We start from the raw sequence: 25,208 nt of genomic DNA on the forward strand, positions 1-25,208 counted from the left end.
CAGGATCTGAAACTCTGTAAGCTTACCATTGGGTATAGATCATTCCAAGTGAAGTGTACTCTCACACTACAACACTACCATGCCTTCTCAAATGTCAGTCCTTTGGCAAATTCATTACACATTGAATATGTTTAGTGCCATCCCTATTGACAAAGGAAATGCCATGTACTTTTCCAAGCCAAGGATCAAAGAATTTAGAATAGGGAAACACTAACCCACCTCACAATTATGAGCCACATCAGGTAGTCACTTGTGTTTCCCCCACCTATTCTTGACAACCAAATGAGCCACCCTAGATCCACAGCCTGCACCCTTTTCCATGAGGTCCTAAGGCCCTTCTGCAGCCAACGCTGAACTGTGTTGAGAAGTGGTGCCCATCATTAAGTGTCTGGCCCGGCTTGAAGAACCTGGGAGGATCTTGCAGTCACCCCAACAAAAAGCTTAGAAAGAGGATTGAAACCTAGAGTGCACAACAGACATGTGTAAACGTTGGTTAAGTTTCCTTTTGGAGCTTTGTGATTTTGACACACTGATTACCTTAATTGACCTCCAGAGGCAATTTATTCTTTTAAATTATACCTTCATTAATGTTGGCCAGGGTTTAGAGCCTGGACATATTACTAGGGACAGTTTTAAGTTAATTTGTGATGTACCATGGCTTCAGATAATTATGATTATGATTTTGTTCCAGACATTAGTGGGGAGAGTTGAACATAGACCAATGGAGATCACTGCTACAAGGGTAAGGGGTGGGGAAGCTTGGCCAACAGTATTGTCATGTCTTGCTGACCTGAATTGATGGTGTGGAGTTCTAATGGAAGCATTGCAATGATGGAAAAGATATATGGAAAAAAAGATGGGAAGGAGTAGGAGAAAGATATAGCATATGACACAGACTGGCTAAAATTGATGAGAACAAATAGTTTGGACCATTTTCACATTGGGATGTGGCTAATATGCAGCACAATCTGATGCTTGGTTGAATCTTAATTTGGCTGGTTCACTTTAAAATTCCAAATGTGTTTTGACTTCGTTTGACAACACGATAGGATCCCGACTACTGTCTGCGGAAAGGTGGAATTGGACCTTTGACAACTGTTTATGAGTTAACGCACAGATAGTCCAACTCAAAGCTGGCATCTTGCTGCAAGCCACCTCTGCATTTTCGCACCATTCTATCTGTCACTCTATGCTGGCTATTTAACAGTGGCCAGCTGCACATTTGCCTTTCTCACATAACAGGGTTAATGCAATAATCCCCCTTCATTTTTTCTCATTCTGTTTCCTCTCTTATCTCCTCAGCCTGACTTTGTATGGAGGGCCTTGCGGAGACGAGACACCTTGGTGCATTAGCAGTTTTGCTTATTTATTGGTTGCATTTTCTGTTATGGGGGCAAGCCCCATAACCCCCGCCTCCTCGCTTCTCCCCCACTGCCCTAAAAATCCATAACATTTTTTTCCATACCCACCCACATCAGAAATTGCATCAAAATGGCAGCCTCACCAAGTGTAATGCAATGTGCATGAAAAAATGAGCGGGTTCAAAACCAGGAACCCTGCAAACCCCTTCCTCGGCTGCTCCCCTCATACTCCTCCCACTTATCTTTCAAAGTCGTTCCTTGCTGGCTCCATTGCTATTCTCCAATGCATACATACATTGATCTGCCAAACCCCTTCTCACAACCCTTCCCCCTTTTCTGAGGACCAGACTCAGTGCTCCATCTTTCTACTTGTCCTCTAATCCACATGGAAAGAAATCCTAATGAATGCTAGTTTCTATGTATAATATTCTGTTTAAGAGCAAGTAGTACATTTGCATGGTCCCTCTGAGATGTACCCTTTTCTTTCTGGAGTCAGAGTGAGAAATTACCTGGACCTTTGTTCACAACTGTTTTAACAGTCTGTCCAACCTCCCTAAGCAATATACTCCTTATCAGGAATTGGATAGACATAACCAGTATCTTGATGACATGCAACTGGCACAGCAAATGGATAGCATACCAGCTTTTGGACTTTTCTGACTTGTGGATGACCAAGGGTCAGACCTACAATGGAAAATGTCTATCTATAACAATCCATCTCTATCACTTGCTCACTCTCTGTCTATGTCTAGGAAAATAACTGCGGGCTCCCTCAGTATCACCCGTTTTTCAATGTATTCAGGATCGGACCAGGAGGTGGAACGCTTACAAGATTTGGGTAATCGGGTGCAGGCAGCCAGATTAACCTGTCCATGCCAAAACCTTGCTTCTGGAGCATTTGAGGATTCATTAGAATCTTTCAGAGAGGTAGCAGGATGAGGTGTGTTTGCTACCTGGAACATTTTACTCTAAGCAAGGATTTTAGGGATTGGTTTTTGGTATTGCTCAATAGAATATTTTGCAAAAATCTTGAAAAGGAGTTTTGCATATTTCACAGAAAGACAGGCTAGGCTTAGATATTGGGTCCATGTCTGCTTTGTGACAGATGTCAATCACTTGGCAAACAGCCAGATGTATTTAAACAGGCAGTTATTTTGGGATATTTCCATATTTCACAGAACTTAGCCTTGGTAGGCCTTTTGGATTTTCAGACACATTTCACTTTGTTTGCGAGGCCCATGACCTACTTGGTTAACATTGTGTGCTTTGATGGCTTGATTGAGTCTGTGCTCATCAGAATTGAAAATAGCACACTAGCCACAGCCACTTGAATTCGGTGTTGGTGATCAGGCCATGGCATTAGTGGGAGGCTGAATCGATGCGTGATTTACTCAATAAACGGCCCGCCTGCCTGTATGGAGGATGAATCTGCTCTGGTGTGACCTTATTGAGGGACTGCAGATTGCCCCAGAAGATGAGGGGAGGTGCACAATCCCACAACACTATCTTTAACAGGGCTACCAGCATAGGAGGTATATGAGGTAATAAGCAGCAGCAAACAAAGTCCTCAAGAACAGGTGTCAAACATAGGTGTGGTAGAGGAAGGCATGGACATTACTTGGTTCATGGTAGGAACAGTTGCAATTTTGGGGGTTCATGAATCTGAGCTGGCAGCCCTGCACTGCTCTTGGCAGCAACTACAATTAACAGACCAACCCTGTCTGCAAGTACTCCAAGCATAGTAACACTGTTTGAGGTGGCCACTAGTACTCCGTTATCTTTAGTATGCCTGTGGCTGACATGCCACTGCGTCCAGTCCATAACCCATCTTCCCTAACAACTGAGTGTAGCAATTCAGCACATCTTCCAATGTTGCCACAGACCCAGGATCCCTCCTCTGTCATATGCTTGCATGGAACACAAGATCTGCTCTAATTTAGGCTCATTATACACTTCCGTAAATGCTTTGCAAGCATTGCAGGCGCAACACAAACTAAAATCTATGCTATTACACTGGACTTCATCTTCAACATTGCATATCCTTGACTAGCGGTGTGAGCAAAGCACTGATATGACTAGAGATCTAATCACAGCTGGATTTTGGACAAACATTCAAATGACTCGGTGGCAGATCATGAACATTGTTTGCTTTGCGCTTGGACCCTTTGAGGAGAGCACAATGTATAAGAAAGTAAAATACCAAAAAAGACAATGGAACATGAATACACAAGTGACAGGCATTATGAAACTGGTGAGACAAGTGATGATAATCTTATGATGATTAAAGCATTAAAAAAAAAAAGCATGAAAGAAAACCTATTATCCATTGCGATTGGTCACAAACCAGACATCGATCAATCAGAGGGCATTCAGAAAATGATAGGATATGTTCCTCTTTTTTGTTATAGGGGGGGGGGGCCTCGCACGTGAGGAACCAATAAACTATTAGAAAAGTAACAATTGAGCACAGGCTACCAGGGCCGGTCTTACACCAGATTGCACCCCAGGCGGAAAGCATTGTTGTTGGCGCCCCTCCCCCCCCACCCCTAAAAATGACAACCAAAAAATGTCCCAGAATGTTTGATCTAAGGTACCCTATGAATGGGGCCCCAGTTTCCCAAAGACACAAAGGGTCTGCCCACTACTTGTATCTCTTGCTGCCGCCATGCAATATGTGGCCAGCACCTTGTACTTATTTAATGTCGTAACTGTAAGCACTGTTCTTTTCTATCAATGTAACCTTTCTAGTTAAAGCACCTTGGCACCTCAGGGTTTGGGCGCTATATAAGAACAATAAATAAATAAATAAAATCTGCTTCAATGACGTTTAAGAAATTTTCAAGAAAAACAAAGCAATGTAGCAGGAAGACAAAATGAACTGGTGACTAGACATGGCAAGAATCACTCTTGATGACCTTTGAGGGAACCACAAACTTTTCTGGACAACCCTCCTTAAAAGTTTGAAAGCCAACACCCGAAATGCCACTGGTTTAAGTTCTGCTCGAGCTGGTTCATGTCACTCTTTTTGACACCTTAAATGCACTGAACCCCAACGATGACAGGTTGGGGGGGGGGGTCACATGCACAGAGAACATGTAATTGACTAAGTCTGGGGGCTGTAGTTGCAAACGTGGATCCATCACCTGCCCTTACACAGAAACATGTGCCACACATTCTGCAGTCGCTGTCATGTTTCAACATGTAACCTGTAACAGCCAGTGTCACATGTAACGACCTAAACTCGTGGTTAGTGTGTAAAAACCCACTAAACTTCAGGAGCTTCTGTGCACAGACACTGCCTTGCTACGTAAACGTTTTCTGTGCCACAAAGTATTTAAACAGTACCTCTTTGTGGCAAACTATGTTATTCAAAGTGATAAGCCTATACCCTAGTGTCTGTGTATGAAGGTTTCGTTGAAACTTGAAAGTGGTAAATTTGGTCAACGTATACACTACATATAATACTAACGGAGGGGGGAGGCTGGGGTTATGCGGGAAAGGACAGGAAGGAAGTGGACAGGGTGGAGGGGGTGCATGGGAACCCCCATTACAAGTAAATAAAAACAAGAATAAAATGCAACCAAATTAAGGTCGACCAAATTCACCACTTTTGAATTTGTGCTGATGAGGCAAGGCAGAACCCCACTCCGCTCGCTCCGTACTCCAAACGTAGGCCTTGATCCCTCAACCACTGCTTCTATTTGGCGGGCACCAGGGAAACCCTTTACCTAAGGGCTTGATCTTCATTAGAAGATCCGGAATATGAGCGACAGGTTGGAGGTATGCAGGGCTTTAAGTGGGGCGGGGCTTGCCGGGGTCCACTAATCTCCCGTGGCAGCCCCGGCCACTACACAAAAATGCTTTTTTACTATAGGTTGAAGCTCTCGCTCGTGTGCTAGAGCTTCAGGCTTCAGAAAATAATGCCTTTCAGCCATAATGGTGGCGCTGCTCCTGCGAGGCATCCATTTAACCAATGGATGCCCGTGGGCCGGTGCCACCATTATGGAGAAAACATGAGGCCGCTGGAAGCAGAGGCCTTGTTTCCTAAATCCTGAAGCTCCCACGGATTCGGTGGTGAGGGCCAGGGCCACCATTAAGGCTGAATAGGCGAGGCACTATCGCCTGCCAGGCCAGCCTTTAGAAAATAAATGCAGAGATCAGCACCTGGGGAAGAGGGTGCTGATCTCTACAAAAGGCTGCCTGGCAGGGGTGCCAGTAGCCCATTGAGCCAGTGCTCAAGGGGGCGCGGCCTAACGGGCCAGCAGGCGTCCCCCGCCGTTAGGCCAGGCCCCCTTGAAGAGTCCCGGCTCATTTTGTAGTGCCACTTAAGGCATTGGAGGGATGGGATGGGGTGAGGCAGACAGACTGTTCTTATATGTATTGTCTCGGGAAGGCCTGGTATTGAAAGCAGGCGAAATATGTGATTTGCATTTGTGTAACATTTTATTGTTTTTTTAAACAACAAACTGCAATGAACGCAAACAGTTACGATGTGGGAATGAACACTGAAGGGGCAGCAGATTGTGGCACACACACACAGTTTTAAATTGACTGTACTTTGGAAGTTGTTTTGAGTTGGGGTGGAAAGGAAGGACACCATAACTGAAAATAATCAGCCATGTCGGTCATCATGTACGTCTATGGCAGCTGGCATTACCACAAAGCCCCATGGATCCCATCTGGTGTTTTCTGGAGGTGGTAAGAGAAGAATTAACTTTACACATTCTGTCACCAAACTCCTTGCAGAAAATGACATTAAAATATTAGAGAACGTCATTTAGAGGAGGAACGCTAGTTTCCACCTGTAAAATAGGTTTCAGGCATTTTAACACTTTCAGACCAATAACTTTTGAGAATTATCACTTAAAGATGAAATGCATACTAGATACGATATGTGAACGGGGTAACTTGTCTCTGGGAATATTCTGCCTTCAGTTTTTGCTGCACAAATGCAGAAAGCAGAGCACAAGAACATGCACACACGTACATGCTAGTAATTCTATCTGTGCAGAAGTCATTTACATCCCGTGTGAAAGCCAGAGCAACTGTTCTGCTTGGAACCACGCAAAGCCATTTGCAGCACGGGGCCATTGGGCCATTAGAATTCACAAAGGAGACAGAGATGTGGGGGAGTGGGTCTGCGGGCTCCGTCGCCCCGTCTCAGCACATCATTCAAACTTGATCCGATGACCAATTAATTACCTTTGTTACTGAAGTCATCAATCATGACTATCTCGGCCAGGTACATCCTCGGTGTCCAGCAACGTGCACGCCTTGGAAGCAAGACACAGAGCAACACAGGCCTCGCCTCACTGCCCCCCCCCCCCCCGCCTCAAACACTTACCTGTGCGCACGGTTGCACGACCCACTCCTGGGGCTTGTTTTTCAAGTGCAACGCTGTCACCAATGCCAGCAGCCCCCAATCTGTGGCAGAGACGAGTAGCAGTGCTGCAATACACTTCTGTGTGTGCGCGCCTGGCCTGGAGGAGGGCACGTGTTCCCATGGGTCTGGCTGGCGCCAACGGCCCCGGCGCCACCCGGGAAGTCAAAGCAACAAATGTTGCAAATTGGCCTACCAATTACTGCCCTGCCTGAGGGACGAGGCTTCCACTCGCTGCAGTGTGGATATGATTGTAAGTTAACAAGACATTAAAATGATGCATCATTAGGCAGTTTTAGTGTGTTAACTTACGTTCGTATTCCTTTGGCTGGGGCGTGCTACCTGGCCCAGTGGCTTTGCAGTGGCTTGAGGCTCTGGCGAGCGCCCCCTAGAGGCTGACCAACGTCAGGCAGCCGCCTGAGCTGCCAGATGCAAAGACCGGCCCTGCAGACTACCCCGCCCTTCCACACTATATGGCAGGGTATCAACCTACAACCAACTGAAGACTCTTATCGCTTGATCAAAACTTACTAGATTTGTTTTAAACAAAACGTATTCATAATTCATGATAGAAAAACAGATAAAAAAAATATAAATTCACAATCCATTTCCAAATGATATCTCTTAAAAGAATGATATGTGAGCAGTTAATAGTGTGATCAAATACACTATATCAGTCGACAATTAGCATACTGAAATACCTCGATTGATATGCTTGTTCGAAAATGAAAATACAAAAATAGACAATGGAACATGAATACACAAGTGAGAAGCATTGTGCAACTGGTAAGACAAGTGATAACAAATGTATGATGATTTAAGCATTAAAAAAAATGAAAGAAAACCCATTATCCTTTGACGTGGTCATTCATAGGCCAGACAGCTAGACATTTTCAAACATGCATTTATTTGGGGATAAATTCCGGGAGGGAAAAACTAATGATTGAGATGCAAAATTAAAGTAAATGGTAGGTTGGTCAGGATATCTCCACAATATGATCAGCTCCAACCACAGGTCCCGCACCCAGGTGACAGAAAAAAGCTGTCCAACACTAAGCAAGCCCAGGCCAACGTGCTTCCAGGCTGACTGGCACAACAAAACAAAAAGACAATTATAATGCCAGGCTTGCAGTGTTGCCCGCTGTAATAAATTGCCATCCGGTAAGTGTGTGAAAGCCCTGGCTTTTTTGATTCTTACTAAATAATAAAATGATGTAGGTAATTCTATCTCTGAAAGGGAAATCTGCTTATCAGATTCCCTTTTCATATGCTCCATGCCAAAAGCATACTGTGTACTTGTGACTTGCTGCACCAGTATCTTGATTCGCAGCACCTGCTCTACCAGTGGCACAGAGCAGGTTCAGAAGTTACAGATGCCCTCTTTACAGCTGCAGTGACAGCCAAGTGACACAGGGGCTGCAATTAAAATATGTACCCCTGTTCCAAAAATGACATAACTCTGAAGAGGTTGTCCTGGTGGCACAAAACTGTAAATATAAGACAAACGAGTTAGGGCATGGTGGCCAGCATCTTAGAGTTATCCCATCTACATTAAATTGATATCGCACATGTGCCAGTCATGTCGGCCCAGTTCAGCTTTGGAAGGGTTATGAGTATTCCGACAGGCTGGACACTTCCCCAACTTGCAGGAAGGTAGCCTGGTGGGGTACTTCTCTTTGATCCGTTGTAAGGGCAGGTAGCAACCTTCTCCCTGGGACAGCAACTCCACAGAACGCTGGCCTGGGAGCAGAAACCAAAAGGCACATCCATTGACAGAAAGTCAGGCCTCACAAAAGGCTGTCTTTCAAAAGGACTTTGCTCCTCCCCTTCTCAATAGGATCAGAGTTGGGATAGCCAGAGGCATCTGCACCGTTTGGGAGGGTTTTGCCATCTTGATTCTCTGCCTCCATTTCTCTATCCTGTCCTCTGCACTTCCTCTGGAGAAAAGCACTTTGGGTGTGACATCATAAGAGCAACATCCACACATTTCAAGAGCACGGATTAGATTCCTGAAGAAAGCTAGCTTTAGTCCAATCACCTTGGTATTTTTGACTATAAAAGAATGCGTCTCCCACCACTTCTTTGAATCACCTGTACTGAACCATCCTGAAGATTTTGTTGGACCCTGCTGAAAATGCAGTCCTTTCTAAAGTTCTCCAGTTGTTGGGTGAAGGCAGAGGTTTCAAAGGCAGAAGCAAGATCTGTCTCCTAACCATCCCCAGGGACCATTGGAGGTGAACACTGCTGCTGGACATTAAGCCTGCCTCTCTGCCAGCTGTGACGATCCTACAGATTATGTCACTTCCCCCAGGTGAGAGGCCCTCTCCAAGAGTCTATGGAGGTGAGTTTGCTAACCAATAGTGCCCCTGTGAATGGTAACATGCAGGAGGATCTCATTGAGAGATACTCCTCTGCTGGGGATAAGGACATGATTGTGACACACAACCCCCTTAAATCGCAACCCAGTCGGTTGACGATTGAACCTAAACCTTGTGGGTCTAAGCTCATGACTAAAACCATGTGTGACTGTGTAACATCGAACCACCTGATAGTTTGGGTACTGAGACGAATACGCTTTCGACCACGCAGCAAGCGTCTGTAAAAAAATACCAGCCCAGCTGTAGTTAATGAAATGGATCGTACATCAGGGTGTGTCCTACTATATCAGGGCATCAGAAACAAACAAAGGTGGGAGAGTACCAAGAAGGGTACAGAGGAGAGTACTAGAGAGTGAGAAAGTACCAAGAGGACAGAGGAAGATTGAGAGCGAGTCGAGACTGGATTGACCGACTCATGGATGAGAACGGGGCCCGAAGAGAAGGCAGAGGTTGAGAGACTGAAAAAGAACGAGACGCGTTTGGCAATCAAGGCCGAGCATATTGCAGAAGGTAGAACAGGACAGTCCGCGAGAGGGGTGTGAGCGTGTGGTTTAGGAGAATGCACAAGGACGCCCAGCAGGCTGCACTGGTGTTGGGGGAGAAGTAGAAGCAGAGACTGGAACACACGTTCTGTACAAAGACAGAATGCCAAACCTTTTCAGAGTTACACTTAGTGGCCGGCAGGTAAAAATAAGACCACAACCAAGAACTAATTCTCGTGATGAGTGGAAAGCATTTCAGAGGGCCGGCAGAGTGCCTAAAAGAAAAACAAAGTGCACAGCAGTGACATGACCTGTAGTGGGTGAATCGTCGGATCCCACAACTATGCCAAGACTGCTATCCCAGGCTTGCTACAGAGAAGGGAGAATCAGCAGGGGACAACTACAGAGTGCTGGTGGCGCTCGGACCTATATGAGAAGGACAGTCGAAGCCACTATCGATATCAGACGAATAGGCACAGTGGGGCTGCAAGAATTGACACCCCCCAACTGAGAAGGCTAATGGCATCATCCAAAATCCTACCAACCCGGTGAAGCATCCTGGTCCCAACACAAGTAACAGGAGTGAACGAATGTCTGGGAGAGAGTGGACGAGCTATTTAAGAAACTCTTTAAACATTCCATGAAACTTTAAGCAACAAGGGCGAACCGTAAATATAATGAACTGAGAGCACTCACAACACTAATTGAGAAGACACGTTATCTGTGAACCCAAGACCCCAACTCCCTGAAACGCCATAAAAGTGGGTTACCCATCAACCCTGGAAAGTACAAAGGCGACTAAAAGGGTTGGAGATCCGGGATAGTTTATGCTCTCCTTCTCCCTCTAAACATTGAATAGCTGGGGGTACCCCTGTCAAAGGAGAGAAGGGCCTGTTTTACCTGTATCGTTGTGTTAGCTCTTGGTTTGTAGACCTTTGAGGGATGAGTGAGAATTGTAGCCTCTACTCCTCCTTGTATTCCTGCATTGCAGAATTTGTCACACTCGCACATCTTTCATCTTGTTCTAGCTTTCTCATCAGCTTCTTGTCATCCTTGGGTTTATAGCACTGTAGAGGAGCAGGTGGATGCATTCTCCTTATTCACCGCCCCCTCACCCCTGTCCTATCGGAATGGCAGCCTAGGAGTTCAAATTGGAACCAAATGCACAGGTTTATGAAATATGTCCATACCCCGTCGACTATATGAAAGACGATATGCACTCAGGCAGCCAGCCATTCATAAGATACACTCACGTTGACACTGGAAAAAAACTACCAAGAAGGATGTCCCTTGCTGAGCTGTGGAAATGCGGCCATGGATAAAATGATGCGCAACATGGATGTACAATAAACAGTCTAACGCCAGCAAAAGAGTGTCCTAAAGAAGATATGAACCTATGCTGAAACTTTATGAAAATATATAAGAATTACGATGTAATTGGAGCACTAAGAGAAACATCTACTCCATGATGCAGTGTTTATGAATACAAAGAAGAATGAAGTGACTCACTCGTCAATAACTGTAAATAAGCTGAAACACAAAGTAGAAAGAATACAAAAAAGCTTTCTTTTAAGAGGTAATATTCAATGTTTAGGACTACCATCAGAACAATATGGATGACAGCGTATGTCAATCAACCCAAGTACCTCAAAATACAAGCCCGGAATCCTAACATGGAATGAAGATGAAAAAGCTGTTTTCCTTGCGAGATAGAGGAGGACATTGGCTTTGAACAAAGGATGCTATTTCGAGAGATGAAGGGGAAAGCACGAAGGGAGTCTAACGAGCAGACCACGTGAAAGGACATTTCACAAGATTAGGAGGAACAACAACATTTACTGATGCCAAATATTGGATAATTAAAAAGGGCATAAATGTCAATATGGGATAGAGTGAGCAAGTCTCTAAAGGCTAAAAGGAGAACTGCACCCAGCATAATTGAATCTATGGTGTTAGATGCACAGTCGAAATTAACAAGTTGATGATCTTGCAACACCCGATGAGGAACTCACGAATAAGGGCGATTCTTTAGGTCTGGGGGTAAGATAGCTGTGTACCTACAATCACTTGAATGTCCCGATATAGTGCAACCTGGAAAGGTCAGTCTCCAAATGGAAGACAATTACATGAGGCCTACCGATGAGAGGGTGGCCTAATTGGTAAACAAGGGGAGAGCTGAGGCATTGCCAATCACCTGGGATTCGTTTCAATGTACGTGCTGCTAACAAGCCGAATGTCCAAGGTTGGATTTGGGTTGCAAACTAATTAGAATAGCCTGCTATGCAATGTTACATACATTTTGCAAACTATTATTCCACTGCCATATTTTCTGCTATGACGAGTACCCTACACCACGTGTTTAGAAGTAGCTCACAGTGTGTCTCACAGATGAGACCACCAATGAGAGACTAACACGCACATTTTCTATAAGTATAAGTGGCCAACGGAGGAAAAGGAGCTCCCTCACACTGCTCGAGTAGTGTACCTTCATCAAGCTGCCTTGTTCGTGTACTGAGGTAAGCGTGGGTGTGCCACCTAACCCCAGATGTCTGCATCCTCCTGAACAGCGAGCATAGTGCAATTTGCACAATATTATCCTGCCACATGCCCTTCCCTGCTGCATGGCTGTGCCCCTCACATTAGCCACATCAAGAAGAAAGCCCTGTGTGCATCCCAACCCCTTTCCGTGCCACGAGATCCGGACCATTCCAAAATTGCCGCCCCGATGACCTGAGGCCACAGCTGCAGCCTAGCTTTTGCCATCCTACGTTTGGACCTGCTGATTGGCCCAATCAACCACTTAATTGGCCAATCCACAGCCCATAGGCAAGAGCCAGCCCACTCACAGGAAGGCCCTCGATAGCAAGGCCCCCTGCCTATCAAGAGGCGTTAGAGGCCAGGGCCAGGAACCCTGCCCGTCAGCCGCAAGCCCTATACCTGCAACCTATCATCCGGGTAAGCTGTTTCAATCACGCACCTCCTCCTAATAAGCTGTTCTTGTGTGATACGCCACAGCCTGTCGGCCTTACCCTTGAACACTCTGCCCCTAACGCCATTCTCCAGACGCCATCATCGATGCGGCCACTGTACATTATAATGGCCAACTTAATACTCGTGCATTGCACTGCACTATAGAGTTGTCCTACCGGACATGGACCAATACAAACTTTCATTTAATTATACCTGTTCAACCACGCTCACTCATTTGAAAACAGCAATATGAAACTGTGTATTGTGAATTGCATTTTGTAGAAACAACGTAAATCAATGTGTTGCATGGAAAGCTTGCTCTGATTCAGTATAGTTCTATTGTGTATAACTGGAAATAGCCAAACCCTATTCAGATATACAGGTTATGAAACATTATTCTGTCCCTCACGGTTGAATTTACTGGAAATAGCCTACCTATAGCTATATGTGCATTCCAACAAGCATATCTTTGTATCTGCCATGCTTACTCAGAAACAGCTTAACTCACTCAGCCATTAATGTCTAAAACTGCTGCAATTTAGCAAGCCATACGTGTTTTGGAGTAGCCCATCTCCTCATGATTATGCATTTTTAAAGCAGCCAAAATCACTTAGCTAACACCGTCTGAAAATAATAACCATCTGCAGCAAAGAGTGTTTTGATTTTACATATTATTGCAACTGTTAGACATATTCCACACTAGCTATTCGAGATTTAGCCATCATCTATGCTAATCGTGATAAGCACAATCTGCGCCAGCCTAACGCCTTACCGAACAGCCTAACCCATGCTCTCTCACCTCATCCGCAGTACGTGCCCCATGCCCCACCACCTTAGCCTACTTTGCACACTACTCACATTTAACTTCATATTCATTTATGTCAGGATGGGTCCTTCTAACAGTAACAACTCCATCAGAGGATACAGTCACACCTTGACTAACCCTCCCAGGCCCGACCACTCCACTCATTACAACACTCTTGCACTAGTTCACACATTTAACTGCCAGCACAGACTTCACAGACTCGGAACACGCACACACCCTCAGATCAGTGCCCTTCCCACACAGGTAGCACACAGAAACTCCCGTTTAGGAACCTGCATCTATTACAGGCCTAATTCGACCCAACTGCACCTTAAGACCCACAACCCCATCACCTTTACACTGCCCCTCATAAAGCCTGCCCATAACGCCTGCAAACAACACAACCCCACACCTAAAAACTGACAAACTAATGCAATCCAAAAGGACTAACCCATCACTACACTACAAATGCGCCTTACTCAATGTTCGCTCTCTCAATGCCCATGCTCTTGAAGTCAATGACCTAATCATAAGTCAGGACTTAGATCTACTAGCCATCCCAGAAACATGGCTACATGAGGGATCCGCCGCACCATCTCGCTAGCCCAACCTAAAAACTAAGCTATCCTCAGACAGGATAGGTCTTCTAAAATAGGAGGGGGGGTAGCTCTAATTTTCAGACAGGCGTTATCCATTAAGCCCATAGCCCACATAGATGAGGGTAATACAGACATTCTATCAGCCAAACTATCACTCTCACCTAGGGACACCATTAATATCAACGTCATCTACCGGCCACCGGGACTCAATCCAGACTTCCAAGGACTAGTCACACACTTACTTAGTGAAAATTTAAAAGACAGCACTAGAACCCTACTTCTAGCTGATCTTAACTTAGGATTCAATGACCAAGCTGCTACCTCTCTCACCAAGGACCTCTCAGATATGGGCTTCTCCAAAAAAATTACAACCCCACCCACTATAAAGGATGCATCCTTGATTGGGTGGTAGACCATAATTGACACTCAGTCTCCTCCAACACTGTTCTCCCATGGACAGACCATCACTGTCTACAATTCACTGTCCCTACAGCTCCAAACACCAAAACTACTACACCAGCTCCTGCTACTTTGGCAAGAAGCGCTAAAAAAATAACTGGACAACATCAGAGCCCATCTCGACCTCCCATGCTTAGCTCTTCCGTTTTCACAAGACCCAAACATCCTAGCAGACATATTTGTTATGTTACAGACATTTGTATGAGTGCACGTACACCCAAGGGCATCTTGGCACTGAAGAGGCAAAAACAAGACTACCGCTGCATAGGAACTAGAAGTGTAATTAGAAAAGCAGGGTTATTAAGCTTCAACGGAAAGCAAGATGATCGGAGGTGTCGCGCAAGGGAATGGGAAGGTCGTTCCACACCCTTGCAGCAGCAACTGAAAAGGCTCGCCCACCCTTACGGGCCAGCTTGAAACGAAGGACCTCCACCTGCCGGGCAGTTTGAGAACAAAGAATGCCAGTGGGTTGGTAGGGAGAGAACTTTAATTGCAGATATTCTGCTCCCAGTCCATAGAAGGCTCGATGTACTATACACAACATGGACTTGAACATAATCCGCTGAGCAACAGTGAGCCAGTGTAATTGTCGCAGCAAGGGGGTCATATGAGCTCCAAAAGGCGGACGGACGATAGAACGGGCAGCAGCGTTCTGGAGTAGCTGTAAACTCCGAATAAGGTAGCTGGCCTGGGCTAGATATAATAAGTTACAGTAGTCCAGCAAGCTGAGGACCAAGGCACCAACCACAGGTGCATGGCTGGCCGTGGGAATGAAAGGGAGGACTTTCCGGAGGACTCCGAGTTTAAGATGGGCTGATTTACAGATCAGATTGGCTCATCCATGATCAGAGTGGCAGAGAACCGTACTCCCAAATTCCCGACAGAAAGAACAGGGATAGGTAGAGGGCCCAATGAAGAAGGCCAGAAATTGGCTGTCCAGAATACTTAAGGTGTAGATGTGCCCACAACCAGGACCTCGGTCTTGGTACATGGATGACGCTTAACTGACTTAAGCTGAACGGTACCAAGTTCTTCCAGACATGTTTTAAGACCGTTTGCTGTTTCAAGTTTTGTCGGGTCCAAACGGACCAGTATCTGGGTGTCATCTGCGTATGAATAAAAACGGAACCCATGAGATTCAATAAGAAACAGAAGGTATCTTATGTAGATATTGAACAGAATAGGGGAGAGTGCCGATGCCTGAGGGACTCCACGGGAGGGAGAGGCAGGGGCAGAGCAAAACGGAGGGTGGGAGACTGACTGGGAACGACCAGTGAGGAAAGCTGTAAACCATTTAAGGAGAAGAAAACTTCCAAATAATTGCCAAAAAAGTACAAAGACTCCATCTTCATTGCTAAATCTGAAGCTTACAATTGCTGAATCTCCGACACTAAATTGCAAACCAAAGAACTCTTCACTATACATAAGGAACTCACAGACCCTCCCACTTGCACTGATGAGATTATCAAGGATGAAGCTTGGTGCACTAGCATACAATCTGCCAGAGATCCACAAAAATCTTAAACCATCGCAATGGAAGGGCAATGTGTGTGCGCCCCCCTGCAACCCCCCAGATCATAAAGGAGTGCACTGAGCCACTTGCTCCTCTACTGACTGCCTTCATTAACTCTTTTAAAACCGGCATAGTCCCGGACGGCCTTAAAGAGGCATTGGTGCGACCCCTCTTTAAAAAAGCCTATACTAGACCCCTCTCAACCCAACAACTACCGACCCATAATGACTGTCCCATTTCTTCTTAAAATATTAGACAAGGCCGCCCACAGTCAAATCCAACTCTACCTTGAAACCAACTTGATTCTAGGAAAAAGACAGTCAGGTCTTCCTCCTCCTCCAACAAACAAGTCAGCGCCATCGTCTCTGCCTCCGCCCTGAGCACTAAGCTCATCAATGCCATAAAACCTTTCCTAACAAAGGATAACTGTCTCTCCATTGCCAGAGCTCCTATAGGGGCCAATCTGGATTACTGTAATGCGCTCCTAGCCGGTACCTCAAAAAAAAAAAAGAAAAAACATTAACAGACTACACAAAATAATTTGCTTAGAGCTGCTCTCAGTATACCTAAAAAGACCACATCACAAGTAAGAAAGGCGGCTCACTGGCTACCAATCAAAGTCTGCATCACGTTCAAAATCCTTACCACTACACATAAATGCATAAACTACACAGCACCATCATACCTCTCAGACACACTATCCAGATCACTCTCTACAAGGCCCATCAGATCTCATTACTCTAACCAACTTGTTGTACCACGCATTAAACAGAGGTAAGGCTGGAGGGTTAGGCTTCCCTTATCTTGCTCCTAAACTCTGGAATATGCCCCCCACCGCACTCAGAGCTGAAACGTCTACATGCCTTCCGAAAAAAAAACTCCAAACCACTCTCTTCAACCAACACCACCATCTTTTCCTGCCCCCCTTCCTTATGCCTCCTAGCTGCCCTCTACCTTCTGTACATATCATGACTCTCTGTTGTGTTTTTTTTTAATGTAACTAAGCTATGATCACCTTCTGTAACAAGCGCCACGATGCTTCCGGCTGTTGTGCGCAGTACAAATGTGAATAAATAAGTATGATCCTCTAATCCAATCCCACCCCTCAATAGTTTTCTACTGTTTGCCACGTAGCATGACGTCATAAATGACGCATCTAGCATTATATAAGCTATAAACGAATGATAAGAGTGTGATATTAGATGAGTCAATTTGATGAGTGTTTATTCACCCTGATTTACTTCTTTAGATAAATGCAGTATTTTACCATCTCCTTTGAATCTGTCCGGTTATTTAGTCTGAAATATTTTACTGGTAATTCCATCCAGCACAACTGATACTTCAAGGTCCTAGAGCACAGCATTCAGTCCTGGTTGGGTTTTAGCCTCAAATTGGGATGCACTACAGAGGTGGACAAGCAGGCAATACCATGCTCATTTTTCTGGGATTGTCGGAGTTTCATCATCTTGTTTACTTGCATTTACCATATCCATTGTTATATATCATACAAGTACTATGTTCAAATATACAAGAAAACAAGCTTCTGGAATTAAATAATGACACAGTCCTTTTTACTTGCATGCCCTTTATAAACTTAAATATCATGGCATCTATAAAATCAAGGAAACTGCAATCCACGAACACCAAGATAATTATCAATCAAAGTGTGCTTTGTGTGCTGGACTAATTAATGCAAGATCAATTGTTAAGAATGACGCCGCACGTAATGACCTTATTAAGTCACAAAAATTAGATGTGCTTTTCCTTACTGAAATTTAGTTTGCTACAAGTGCTGTTACTCATTTTCATCTTTGGTACCTGTTAATTTTCAAATCTAATGGCTCAACCGTGAAACCCAGAAGGGGTGGGGCTAGGGGGGACTGCCATTATCGCCAGGCCTTCTTTGGACTGGGATGAGACTTCCCAATGTATGCTTGCAATCTGTCTCTATCACCTACCCGCCCCTAACAGTTAGCTCTTTGCTACCAGCATCACGACTCTACTGGTGCTTTTTTAGAAAAAGAAAATCAAGAGCTTTTCCTTGGTGCAGAAGCCCTTCATTACTGTAACTTAATTATTCATAGAAGTTTAAATATATAGTGAGAGATCCTTGATGACCCAGACTGCGTCAAACTTAATGAATTAAATTCTCCAATCCCTCAATCTTTCGCTGCTCATGATCTCTGCCTCTGATAAATGTTGTCACGGTTTAGATTTAGTATTGTTTAAAGGTCAAACTACATCCTATCAGGACACTATCCCAGTCGTGTGGTCTGATAATCACATCGTAACTTTCTGTATTCAGACAGATCACGCAAGACAACACAAAGCTTTCCTGTCCACTGATAGCATAAAAGGCCTTAACATGATAACAGGCATGCAAATATCAACCAGACTGATGTCTTTTACCCTTCATTTTAATTGTGAGGACTTTTCACTCCAACATGTCTATTCTACATCAAGTCTGTGACTTGAATGCACTTCTTCAATCCAGGAGCAAGTAAAAAAAAAAAGAAACATAACAATACGTGGTACACTGGATCACTAAGGGCCCTAAAGAAAGTACCGAAAGAAGGAAAAAACCTGCCTTGAATCTAGAGATCCTCTTGACCTCCAGGCTGCCGGAAGAAACATTGAACCTATATAAAAGGACAATCAGCCAAGTCCTTTTTCCTTCAGAACCAGATAGATATTGCCGATAATAGACTGAATAAACTTTTTGAAGTAATCTTAGTTAAGCCACCATGCATTTCAGCCAGCATATCGCCCTCTCTTCAATTGGCCAATGATTTTAGTGAGTTCTTTATGAAGCAATGTAACTCTATTCAATTGAATATGGACTCTCAACTCCCCAAATTTCAATCCCATTTACCAGATTCCAACTTCATTACACCCACCGTACTGACATCACCAGAATTCTTCTTTACCTCGGTTACCCCATAGGAAATAAGCATTCGAATTTTTAAACTAAAACCCACAATCAATTATGATTAAACTACGGCCTGTCTTGCCAAACAGCAGGTCCACTTACTGTGTGATTTTATCACTGCTTATTTCAATATTCCCTTGACGCAAGTTATTGTGCCAAAGGATCTCAAAAGATCCCAACTCCTTTGCTCAAAGAAAACCCTAATTGGACCTTAAGTTGCGCTCTACTTTCTACCCTATTCCAGGCCTGTTATGATACTTGAGAAGATAGTCACTTCACAACTGCAAAACCTTCTTGAAGAACATGGTATTCTTGACACATTTCAGTCTGTTTTCAAGCCATCTTATGGCACTGAAACAGCTCTTGGGGCTCTGTGCGATTTCATTTTGAGGTCTGCCGATTAAGGTGCTATTAGCATGATCGTAATGCTTCACCCTTTCGACAGTGTTCGATAGTTGATTTTGATATTCTTGTTTCCTGATTAGCCAAAGATTCTCTGGTGTATGAAGATTTGCTGAAGTGCTTTGTTTATTTTCATTTGAAAACGAACCCAAAAAGTAAAAATGCGAACACATTATTCTGATTCCAGACGGAGTGCACGACGAGTGCTGTTTGGACTGCTTGGAAACTTTCTACTTTGTTTTTGTGTTGCTGGGTGGACCGCTTCTAGTGTGACACCTATTCTCTACATAACACTGTAGTTAGGACAGAGCACCTGCGGAGTGCACGACGAGTGCTGTTTGCACTGCTTGGAATTTTGCTACTTTGTTGTTTTTTTGTCTTTGTGAGCAGACCGCTTTTAGTGTCAACTGATTGGTCATTTTCTGAATTTAACATTTCATAAAGCGACAAAAAAAGAAATTCTTACATATTAACCACATGTGGTAATGTGAATTACTGCCTGTAGTAAAATAGGCTTATCACTTGTTGGACCTCGGTCTATGAGCTAACAATAACTAAGACACCTAATAAGAATGCTAATCCAATTTGTTGCATTATACTCTACTCCTTTACAGTGGCTTATACTTGAACATGGATTAAATGCATTTCATTAGGGAGCTTACACACATTAAATAGCTTTTCTAATAATAAGCTTCAATTATACATTTGTTGCAGGATGGCCAGCGCACTGTCTGATGAGGGAACCATGAATGTTTCTCACAATCCTTGGCAGTTTGGAGACTGTCATCTTAAAAGTTCACTTCATAAATGGTAGTCCAGGTAAAATATAGATCATGAAATACTAAAAAAAAACATTTCTATGACACAACCTGTAAGCAGTTCTCACGTATATTGCATGCTCCTCAATTACTGCATAATTACTACATCTGTTAGCGATATTCCCCAACTCAGCTCAGACAGGAGAATTCTTATTGCGTCTGCTCCATTTCTGCCTGCAACAAATAAGTCAGCCTTTCAACTCCCCAAAGTCAGCTAGAGATAAGGGCCCTATAGTCAGCTCTCTCTCTGCCAGTCCTTCTGCTACCTTCGCCAGTTAGTGAGTGAATGACCCAGCCCTCTCTACCTCAAGCCTTTTTCTCAAAATCATGCGTCATTAAAAGGAACTGCCCTTAAAAAAACATATTAAACATGTGATTTCCTTTGTGCCATTGACAGAGATTCAAACTGCAGCGCTGAAGAGAAAAATGTTACATTCATCGGGTGCTGTTTACTCCTTTTTCATAAATGTACAATGGAGGCAGTTTGAATAAATCAACTTGTATCTCAACCCTGTCATGTATTCACTGCAGAACAAATTTAATTCTACATTTACAATTGGCTTTGTACAGTACAAATATCAATTTTATGAAATGGACCACTTTGCCCCTATGCACTAATGTTATGCACTCATAAGCAATGGCCTAAATTGCATTGAATATTAGTAGGGGAGTATGTTAGTGGGTCCAAGAAAGTTAGTAGAATTAGTATGTTATTTACCTTTCATTGCATTTAGTCCATTGCTGTGGTGTAGTGCAAATGATAAAACCTGTTATGCAGGGTCAAATTCAAATTGGCTGGCATGTGCGTTTTGCTTTATAATACGGACATCTATTGGACACAGCCTGAGGCTCAAACATGAGTCTCACACTCTTGGCCCTAGTTAAAATTCAGACCTGTTTTAAACTGTGGATGATGAAATGCAGAGCTACCTTGTTGAAATTCAGAATAGGGAAAAGTATTTCCCTATACTTCCCTACACTCCATTGTTTATATATGAAAAAAGGAAACGGCACCGGATGAATGTAAAAATGTTCTCTTCAATGCTGCAGTTTGAATCTCAGTCAAAGGCAAAAAGGAAATCTCATGCTATTGAATGGGCTGTTTTGACAAGAGGAGGTTCTCTTTTAATGACAAGAGTTTGACAAAAAGGCTTGAGGCAGAGAGGGCTGGGTCATTCATTCACTCACTGGCAAAGGTAGCAGAAGGACTGGCAGAGAGAGAGCACTGACTACAGGGCCCTTATCTCTGGCTGACTTTGGGGAGTTTAGAGGCTGACTTGTTGGTTCCAGGCAGAAAGTGAGTGGACGTGATAAGAATTATCCTGTCCTATCTGAGTCTGAGATTATCACCAACAGATTTAGTAATTATACAATAATTGAGGAGCGTGTAATATATGTGAGAAATGCTTACAGGTTGTGTGATAGAAATATAGGGGTTGTTGTTTTAAAGTAATTCACGATCTATATTTTACATGAACTCCCATTTATGAAGTGAGCTTTTGTTAAGATAACAGTCTAACTGCCGAGGATTGTGAGAGACACAGTCAAGTTCCCTCATCAGACTGTGCACTGGTCAGCCAGCAACAAATGTGTAACAGAATCTTATTATTAGAAAAGCTATTTAATGTGTGCGAGCTCTCTAATGAAATGCATTTTTATCCATGTTAAGTACAAGAAACTTGAAATGGAGTACAATATAATGCAACTGATAGGTCATTTTCTGAACGTTCATATTTTATAAAGCCACAAAAGAAAAAAACTAATTGGATTAGCATTCTTATTATGTGTCTAAGTAATTATCAGCTCATAAACTGAGGTCCAACAGGTGGTAAGCTTATTTTACTTCAGGCGATAATTAACATTACCACATGTGGTAAAACGCAAGATGAAAATTTATGAGTTGCTTTTTTCAGAAGTGCTAGACGAGGGTGTGAGTACAACTATTTGGTTGTGAAATTATCAATATATTTTGAAACATAGCCAAAAAGGTAGAAGGTGGTATCGTACATAAGATACCAAAGAAGGGCATGAGCTGATTATTCACGAGTGTACTAAGTCCAGTACTTGTGTACATTATTGACATTGGTAAAATAATTATTGGACAGCATTTTGAAGTTAGTCTCACCACTAAAATGAGAACCCAAAAATGTACCACAATATATTACCAGGAGCTGACAAAAATACCACTATACCAAAATACCACAAGATACTACAAAAATATAGCCCTAAAATATCTCCAACAATTGCCCACGGAGTGCACAACGAGTGATGTTTGCACTGCTTGGAATTTTGCTACTTTGTTTTTGTGTATTTCTGTGCGGACACCTATTCTTTACAAAGTACCGTTTGGTGCAGAGCACAACAAGTGCTGTTTGCACTGCTTGGGGTGTACCTACTTTATTTTTAGTGTTACTGGGCAGATCGCTTCTAGTGTGATACCTATTCTCTACAAAACACCCTGGTTGGCGTGGAGCGCACGCGGAGTGCATGACGAGTGTTGTTGGCAGTGCGCAAGATAGGCATGGACTGAAGGTGACTGTATAAGGACAGCAGAGCTTCGGTGAGTTTGACCACCAGGTGTGTTGCATCATGTATGAATTAAGAAGCCTCTCACTGCCAAGTAATATACCGCTAAATGAACAGATGTTTGAGATGGCTTGTGCCCTTCCTGTCCCAGTGTTTCTGGGGGAGGGCGGAAGTGAACTAGGTATTAACATCCTGGCAGAGGGGATTTCTAGGCTGGGCAGGTGTCTAAAAACGAAAAAAGATGGAAAAAGAAATCACATTTTTATAACACTGTGGGAAAGGATAGGTCCATTGATTCCAACCCATGTGCTGAAGTACAGGTTGCGGAGGGCTTGACGTGCAAGGAGGTGTTTCAAATGATTCCCGTGAGAACACTCCTCCCAATTCCTTCAGAAGGTGACAGTGACAACAATGATACCTCTCTATCCTCTTATATATCTGCTCCTTGTCCTTGTCAGTTTAGGAGGCACACTACTCCACTTCAGCGAATAGATGGCAGTGCTCAAAAAGCTCTGGTGGTGTTGAATTACGTGCTTTTGATGTTAGAATGTAAAATCTGAGGTGAAGGTGTATATTATACCGCTCAATTTGATCCTAAAATCATTTGATAATGCAGCGAATGAGTTGGATTTGAAAACTCTAATACACCTGGACCCCACCTCTGCGACCTGCGTCAAGACATTTCTTTACTGCAGAACTCATCATGTTTGTCTCAACCCATACAATCTGAGTAACCGGGTTATGTAATTCCTGTGATTCACTGGGCATAATAAATGTGCCTGAATTCCTGCAGGTTTTGGCTCCAGTGGAGGATGCTCGGAATCCTCCTATACCCTCAAAAGCAGTTAAAATTGTTGAGTCTCTAGCAAAGAAGTTGGTCCAGAAGAGTAAGAATGGAAGATTGTGTCAAGGGAAAAAGTCTAAAAACATTAAGAAAAATGCAACCAGGAAATCCTACTGGAAATGTTTGAGATATCTCTCACATTTTTTTATGTTAATGGTTTGGATGAAAATGTTCAACCTTTCAATATTCTATTCTACATAAAATGACATTTTTAAATAATTAGATCGAATACATAAAGAATTTCATAAATCTTTCACCAATTTCTAATAAAACCATTGATTTTCACAATTTCCTAGCATCAAATAGAAAACCCTTCACTTTTATTCTAAAGATCTTCAAAAACAGCAACTATTTCACTGTAGCTAAAATTGACACAAATTGACCATTAAAATTGATGTGCCACACTTTACCCCTAGTCAGTATCTGTGGATTTAGACAAGCAACAATAACGTGTCTTAATGTTTCAGGCTCCTCCTTGTCTTGGCAGAATCTACAAGATGTCTGGTCATTTGACCATTTTGAATGGGTTCCTAAACTTTTACTAAGTAGCAATATTCTTTTCCAATACAGTACCTCTAATTTCTCCCAAATGGGTCTATGCTTCTATAATTTTGTCTATGCAACATAGATCACCTTAGGGACTGCTTTTTGCTTATAAAAAGGTCATCAATGGAATAGCTGAGAATGTCCCTTATTTTTTTATGGACAATGGTGCTTGAGCCACCATTGTTTCCATCTTACGTCTCACCACCAGATTTTAAGGACTTTTGTGGATATTAGTACTTATATTCACTCCCAAATAATATTCTGGCACAATCTGGGAGAGGCTGATTACATGGTTGCCATCAGAATGAAGGCTTCCTATGCATTTATTTTCTTTTTGCAGACATTAACATTTTTTATTTTCCTACATTAATATTTAACACGTTTTCTGCAGTATATTGTTCTAAAGCTCAAAGCTTTCTTTGAAGTCCTATCAGCGTTTTATCCAATAGGACTAAATTGTCTGTGTATAGTAACCATGACATTAGTACTGATCCTACTTTTGGTGCAAATGATTTACTTTGCACAGATGCGCCCCTAAGTCTTTAATAAAGAACTTGAACAGAGCCTGGGCTAAAACACAGGTTTAAGACATTGATGGATTGGAATCAGCCCCGATAATAGTCCTTCCCTGTTTAACTTGTGTTGTATAAAGATCTCCGAATACATTTAAATAATCAAATTAAAAATCTAGTTCGGGCAACCTGCTTCTTTCATCTTAGTCAAACACCATTTTAAAGTCTATAAACTCTATATATAGACAGGTTGGCCAGATTGAACTACTATTTTTTATTGATGTCAATATTAGATTTAGATGTCAATTAGATGTCAATAGTAGATTTAGCGTTGTCCCAATACCAGACACAAAACCTAATTGAAAAGCGTCAAATTGGAGATTCCTATTACGCATTTCTTTAGGTCTTCCAATTTCAGGTGCGTGAATAGCTCGCCCGTGAGTCCAGAAGGTCTATTGGGCAATCATTTACAGGATTATTTCTGTCTCACTTTTTAAAAATCGGATTATCATCGAATATTTCCATGACAAAGGAATCTTTTTATTCTACAACACTTCCATAAAGATTATATATAGTATTGTGGCCCATTGCTCTGGGTGGGTTTTCAGCATTAAGTTTAAACCATCTGCCACTGGGGCTCGTAAAGTACTTAATCTCTTAATTTCATACAGGATAGCTTCCTCA

The sequence above is a fragment of the Ambystoma mexicanum genome, chromosome 4q (genome assembly GCF_040938575.1).
Source record: "Ambystoma mexicanum isolate Mex_15411 chromosome 4q, UKY_AmexF1_1, whole genome shotgun sequence".
In the NCBI taxonomy this organism is placed as follows: Eukaryota; Metazoa; Chordata; class Amphibia; order Caudata; family Ambystomatidae; genus Ambystoma; species Ambystoma mexicanum.